General features: G+C 42.8%; 1 protein-coding gene across 1 annotated transcript in view; it reads right to left on the bottom strand.

Moving 5' to 3' along the window:
* The window catches only part of SLC30A10 (solute carrier family 30 member 10), a 20,292-nt gene that overhangs the window by 8,653 nt on the left and 4,184 nt on the right, over window positions 1-7,455 (bottom strand). The gene's annotated exons all lie outside the window — the stretch shown is intronic.

The following is a 7,455-nucleotide window of genomic DNA, read 5'->3' as shown; positions in this document are numbered from 1 at the left end:
GCCCCGCTGTGGAGAGGGGGTCACGGTGCCGTGTGCCTGGGCTTGGTCAGCCTGGAGAAGAGAAGGCGATGGGGAGACCTCGTTGTAGCCTTCTTGTGCTTGTAGGGAGCTTACAGACAGGAGGGGGACCGACTTTTTATGTGGCCTGATAGTAATAGGACAACGGGGAATGGATTTAAACTAAAAGAGGAGAGATTTAGGGTAGGTGTTAGGAAGACATTCTCTACTCAGAAGGCTGTGAGGCCCTGGCACTGCTGCCCATGGAGCTGTGGTGCTCCAGGCCAGGTTGGATGGGGCCCTGGGCAGCCCTGCCTGCAGCTGGAGGATGAGATGATCCTTGTGGTCCCCTCCAACCTAAGCCATTCTACGATTCTTCTCTTTCTAGACTTTTTAATTGCAGTGGTTCTTGGGCACACAAATGTCAGAAGAAACCTGGTGACCACACAGCATTGAAAAGTGATGGGAGCAACCAGGTGATTGAGTAAAGGAGGCTTCAGGAGATTAGGCCACTCAGCTACTCCGTCCTCAAAAACAACAGCTAATGCCACTAATGCTACCAGATTTACAGGGGTCCTATCCAGGACTTGGGATCCCCTCGTGTTTTTTCTGTTTGACATCAGAAAAGAAATGTATTAGAAAAAAAAAGCTTATTGTAAAGACAAATGCAGTAGTGGAGCAGGTAGTATAATTACATCGACACACATTGCAGCTCTAACATTAAATCTGCCAACATGCAATGAGAGATTTTAAACAGTAGTGCCAAATAAAAAAGCAGTATAATTGATCTAGAAGGAAAAAATAAAAATAAAAAGAGACCAAATAAAAGCATATACAAGTGATAGGAAGAAATAGATTACAACTTCTTTGATAACAAATGCTACCTCTGGCACTTCACAATCAGAAAAATCACTGAATCCCGACTCACTGAAGCTGCATAGAACTGGAATGAATTACCAGCAGACTATAGGACTGTGTGTAACGTGAGCTGGAACATCATTAATCCTCCTCTGCAAAATAGACATTAATTCTCTTTGAAAAATATAACGTGTAAGAGCCCGGAACTCACTTCAAAAACACGAAAATATCGCAGTTGCTTTGAAGAAATAGCACTAAAATGTTATTTTCACCAAATAAGGCTGTGACTAAGTGCTGTCGGATGGAGCACAATTAAGGATGACTCACTGAACAAGATAGGAGCAGCACATGCTGAGAGCCTTGGCTCTGCACTGATCCTTCCTCCTCCTACAGGGCCTTTACTCCCACCCCACTTCTACTTTCTGTCCTCTGAGCACTTAGCCAGTGTTCCTTTGGACCTGATCACATTCTCCTCTTTCCTGACTTCTGACCAGTTATTTAGGCAGGCCTCTCCCTTTGCCCTGTGGCTGTCGTAATGCCTCTTGGTATTGAGGCCACATGGGCCTCATGGCCCACGCATTCTGTCTCCCCAGGTCCATTCACCAGGGCACCGCAGTCACCTCAGCCCTACCTAAAAGTGCTGATGAGAGGTGCAAAGAGGGCCTTGAACACCTGGCACATGAAAAAGCTGGAGCTCACAGGCATGCTGTGCATCTCTGGCATTCAGAAGGAAAGTTGCCTTATGTGTAAGAATTTTACCAATTCCTGCTTCTGTTTATGGACAGGAAACAACAGCAACAGGATTTCTAGCAGTGTTGTAGGTCAAAATGAAGTTGATGAATAATACAGAAAGAACTGGACAACCTTTTGTAAGCCTCCTAAGTAAGACTTGTTCAAGCCAAAATATTTAGAAACAGAGTGAACAGGAATGTTTAGGTGGATTGTCCCGTAGGAAGTCAGCCCCTTTAGCCAACAGTCTCCCCCAGCTCCCGGCTATATGAAATGCTCAGGTAGCAACCAAAGCAGGATAACCATATATGCTGCTTGCGCAGGCTACCATTTTTTTTAATTTTTTTAACATCCCACTAAGCACGTTCCTTACAGCAGGTTGCACAGCAGGTAGGCATCCAGACAGGCTTTGAATATCTCCAGAGAAGGAGACTTCACAACCTCTCTGAGTAGCCTGTTCCAGAGCTCTGTCATTCTGACAGTAAAGAAGTTCTTCCTTTTGTTTTATATAGAACTTCCCGTGTTCCAGCTTAAGCCCATTGCCACTGAAAGGAGCCTGGCCCCAACCACCTGCCTCCCACTGATTAGATATTTATAAGCACTGATAAGATCCCCCCCACAGCCTTCTCTTCTCCAGGCTGAACAGCCCCAGGTCTCTCAGCGTTTCCTCATACAAGAAATGCTCCAGGCCATCTTTGTGGCCATCCACTGGACTTTCTCTAGGAGATCCCTGTCTTTCTTGAACTGAGGAGCCCAGAACTGGACACAGCACTCCAGACGTAGCCTCACCAGGGCAGAGTACAGGTGTGGATCACCTCCCTTCATCTGCTGGCCACGCTCTTTGTAATACAAGCCTGGGATACCATTAGCCTTCTTGGCCACAAGGGCACACTATTGGCTCTCCCATTTATTTGTCCAGCCTTTCTCACCAGTGTCAACACATCTACCCTAGCACGAAGCATCCATCTCTGTCTCTGTTTTGGACCTGGATCCTGCTCACTTCATTTGCTGTACCTTAGTTCTTGTTTCAGAGGACAAAATGAACAGTGAAGGACTATTGGCCTTCCTTTTGCCACTCATGTTTTTGTGGACTGTGATCACTTCTACCTTGATTTACCACTTTTCAAGATGGCAAGTTAACATCTACTTAATTGTTCTCTGCAAGGAAGTCATCACCAGCAGTGGAAAAGAAAATATCACTATATTAGGAAATACTAGACAATAACAACAGCAGTAATAATAATCACGTTTTTCCACTGCTGAATGAAGAACAAAATTAACATTACTCACAGCCTTGTGTTGCTATAGAATTTAGATAGTTTTTAAAAATTGCAAAAGTAAAGAATTAATTATGGACAGTGTAATTAAGAGAGATCAGCTAATTGTGCTTATCAAAGTCCTAAGTGAGATTACTTTTCAACCCAACATAGAAGTAAGATGATTTATGAAAGCTATTTCAAGAACTATCTGGAAGAAACCAAAGGATGAAAGAAACAAACACCCACACAACTGTATGTCAGGAAGAAGAGTCATGCCGCTTGGAGACTAAAGTGAGAAAACTAGTACACTTGCACTGAAAAGATGAGGCTGATGTCGGGCATGTCACATGTAAAGACAGCATCCCAATCTGTAAGAGCCCACAATCCAGCGGGTGGGTGAGATTGGACCTTTGCACTTGTGTTTCTCCTCTCACACAGAGCCCAAAGCATCTCCACTCCCAGTGACAGCCTTGAAAGGTTCTTGTTTGCATTTCACACAGCAAATTGCTCCGAGAGCCTTTGTAAGATGGTCTTCTTTTGTGAAGCTTGTTTCTGTTAATTAGGAATATTGGGTAAAATCCATAACTAACCTAAACTGAAGTAATGTGGTTAGTTCCTGTCACAGATAAATTTGACCTCAAGATGAATCACAAAAGAAACACCACCAAACCTCAGTGCAGAGGACAGCTGTTATGAGACCACTCTGTTTGAAGGTCTTTTGTTCCAGGTTGCTTGTTCATTGCATTTTTATCTGATCTAATTCTAGTTAGAGTCAGAAAGGGGGGTTATTTTGGCACACACCAAAGAACTGAAGGACTGGAAAGCCATTAAATCTGCTTTATTCCAGGCAGCGGATTCCTAAAAGGTGTCCCTTCAGTACAGCTCAGCGGTTGGCATGAGAGCTTGGTCAGCCTGCCCTGTGCCGTGCAGAGGTCATGGCTCTTCCCAACAGGGCTGGATATGTCCGAGGCAGAGAGCACCTTTTACTTATTTTAAGACATATCCAGTCAGTGTGCTCTAGCACTGGGCTAGTGCTTCCCTGAGTATTTCAACTACTTGATAATTCATTTAGAAGTGATTCATTCACTTCCAAAAATGTGCAGTTCTGCTAACTTTCCCAAAGCTGTGTATTCCCATATAACCTTTCCAACCCCGATTTAATTTTGGTATCAGGCAGTAACGCAGCATGTTGCAAAGGTCATGTAGAGGAGTCAGCTAATCACTGATTTCATCATCATAAATTATACTGAATCCCACTGCAAAAACTTCGTTTTCTGTCCCAGCAGCATTTCTTGACTGAAGCTGATATCAAACCTGTGCATGCAGTAAACTATGCAGAATAACTGTCCAAATAAAACAACAATCAACGTATATAACATATATAATGTGTCCTTAAAGTTGCCTGTTGTATTTAAGTGGTTTATGACTTTGGACTCAGTTCTGTTTCAGTCCTTTTATTTCCTTACAGCTCACCACAAATACTGTGACGTAACTAGCCAGCCCATCTGCGCCATTACTATGAAGCTGGTTCAAGGTTGAGAGCAAATGTAGGTAATCAAAGTTCATTAGTACCAGTACTGTTGGAATCTAGGTTCACAAGTTTTGATCTTATCCTTATGCAATTATTTAAACCATTCAGGGATGCTTTTCTGTCTTTCCTGATGGACTTAAAAATTTTCAGTCTGCATTTTCCATGTTGGCCAAAAGGTAGCCCCAAAACATTTGCTTCTACCTGTTTGGATACAAAATTTTCTCTCAAAAAAAGATTGCGGGCAGTAAAATGTCTCTCTTTAGATTAGTGTTTGAGGCTTCTTAGAAGAGAATAAAGCATTAAAAAAAAAATCTAAAGAAAATTAAGAGAAGCATGCTGCTAAATAGACTTACACAGCCTCTTCCCATCTGCTTTGTCTTTCTTAAAGACTGGACTAGAGCTTCAGTTAACACAAATTAACACAGATCTGGTTAACTTTTGGGATAACTGCTCAGAATAGCTTTGAAAGGCTTTGGTGAGGATTATTTGTCACATTGTTAAACTAAAGACGACCTGCAGAAAAGATGTATTCAGTCTTAGCTATCTGATAAACAATTTAATTCAAGATTTCCTTGCTTTCTTATTCTATTTGAGAGCTCCATCTCCAATGATGCTGTGGAAATCAAAGCCAGAAAGTCTAGATATGGAGTTACAGTAGGCTTTGGTTACTGCCATACCAATGCACTAACACCTGTGATAATTACGGGGCTAAATCCATATACTGTTTGACCCTTCGTCTATACAAATTACTCTAGTGAGCATCTAGGAATTGGATTTTGTGGTGCAACTACACTGGAAGCATAAATCAGTGAGGATTCATTGTGTGACTCGTTGTTGGTAAACGAGTGCTGCACATGTGACAAGAATTTCTATGGGCTATTGACCATTCTTTATGAAGGTCCCCATGCCACTGGGCTGGCACAGTCTGGCACCCTTTCAGCAGTACCTTTGAGAGAAAAACCTGTCCAGGCCAGGGAATGCATTTTTCTCTTCTTAAATGGTAATGAATAAAATGGCTTTAAGCATTCATACGGAGACTTCTGCCTTCCAGGGACAGAGCAATTTCATGTATTGGGCACCAGTATCCTCTGTCCATTTTTCCTAGCAGAAAGACAGCCAAGTCAGTCACGTCACATTTTCATTACGTCTCTACAAATGGAGATAAAGGAACAGTCCCTTTAGAGAGTCTGTGGGATCTGCAGCTCAAGTCACTTTGTAAGGCAGATTTCATGAGAAGAGGATGGAAAAAGAAACTAAGTATACATATTTTCACATAGCACGGGTCACACAGCAGCATAGCTCCACCTTTAAAGTAGTTTTGAGCATTTAAAAATATTTCTAATCCCCAGAGCACTTTTGTCTCTGGCAGTATACATTACTGGGTCTGTTGAGTCAAGAGAGAGCAGAGAAAAATTGTTTTTCAATATCTGCACAGCTCACCTGGTCTCCTCTGGGATGCCCCATGGCATTAAGATACAGGTCAAGCAGCCTCCTGTTCACTTCTTTTGGCCTATAAATGTTCTCACATACCCTGGGATCAGTATGTTTGCAACAATATACACAAAAATTGAGTTCAGAACGTTACAGCAATGAAGCCTTCCCAAATCACCCAGCCAGTTAAAGCTGGTCCCTCTCTTCATCTCACTTCATTCACACACATAAATCCCCAACACACACCCCTACCTACAAAAGCCTGGAAGAAGAGATATGCCTCACAGCGAGCTTCAGAATAAACAATCTTAACTCTGCATAGGGTCCAGGAAAAGAAAGAAGGCATGTTTTCCATTTAAATGACTGCTAGCTTACATGTCACTTCTTATCTGAGAGGCAGGTTGCTGGTGCAGAGTGAGATAGGAGAATGGAGATCCAATGGTCTTATCATATAAGAAGCTCACACACATCTGCTACATTGTGCCTACCAACATAAAATTAAGCCACTTGGCTGCAAACATAGAATGTGTTTTGTTTAGCGAGTTGTGAACTGTGTGAGGACCGTGAGTCTTTTTGTTAGAAGACTAGAATGGTTTGGTTTATTACAGCCCCAGACACTGCAGGCATGGCTCATTATCAGACAAGTGAGGCAGTGTCGTCTTCTGTCCCTGCTTCCCCTCTGTACAGATCACAGGACAACAGGACAGATGTTTTCTCCACGTTAAATCTTTATTCATTTTCTCACGACAAAACAACAGAGAATTACTACAGCCAGACTAACATGGTGCTTTTCAAACTGCGGTCCCCTAAGACCTGAAAATCCAGTAGAAATGACTAGAAGAGACAATTGCACTGAGCTACACAAACAGAAGTAAGCTGATCTGTGTATTCAGTGAAAATGACTTCTGCATTTTTATGACACACTATAAAGGGTATGGCCAGTATTAAAGCTGTCTGGTATTTTATTATAAGAGCCTGAGGTTTTTTTCAGCTGCTTATTACACCGCCATAATCTTGATTTCTGTGCCAAATCTTTCTGTGTAAGATACTGAACCTCAAAAATGGTCAGAAAACTGGCTAAAGCTGCTCTGTCATTTCCAACAGCAACAGTAAGAGAAGTATTTTGTGAATGTTAAATTCTGGCAGAAGTTTCTCAGGGAAGCTTTAATATTTCTACTTTTTAGCAAGCCTTTCCTGCATTCTCAGTCAAACCAATAATCGCTGCTGCCTTCCACATTGCTATGGTCAGCCCAGCTGGCCCACGCACCTCTGCACAGCAACTCCAGGAGAATGCAGAAATATTTTATGCCTGTAGTAGCTGCTCTAGGCAAGTAGCAAGAGAAGGAAGAGGGGCACGATCTCCCTGTACTCTTGCTGACCTCTACCTTTAGCACTCATGGAGCACAGAGAACTAGACTGCCTGACTCGAGCAGGAATGGACCGAGATGTACACCTCGGAGATAGAAACAAAGGAGAATGCAGTAGATGATCACTTCGGAACTGGACAGAGAATTAAAGGGCAGCAAGAATCAGAGAAAAGACAGGAGAAAGGGGAAGAAGTGAGAGGCCTATGGCTGGAGGGGGTCAGTGGGACCTGCCCATAGGAGCAGTGCAGAGGCTGTGGCAGCAACTCAAAAAAAAGCACACTTT

This window comes from Meleagris gallopavo, chromosome 2 (assembly GCF_000146605.3).
Source record: "Meleagris gallopavo isolate NT-WF06-2002-E0010 breed Aviagen turkey brand Nicholas breeding stock chromosome 2, Turkey_5.1, whole genome shotgun sequence".
Classification (NCBI taxonomy): domain Eukaryota; kingdom Metazoa; phylum Chordata; class Aves; order Galliformes; family Phasianidae; genus Meleagris; species Meleagris gallopavo.
Note: the sequence above shows the minus strand (reverse complement) of the source record. Positions and strands in the feature narration are given on the sequence as shown.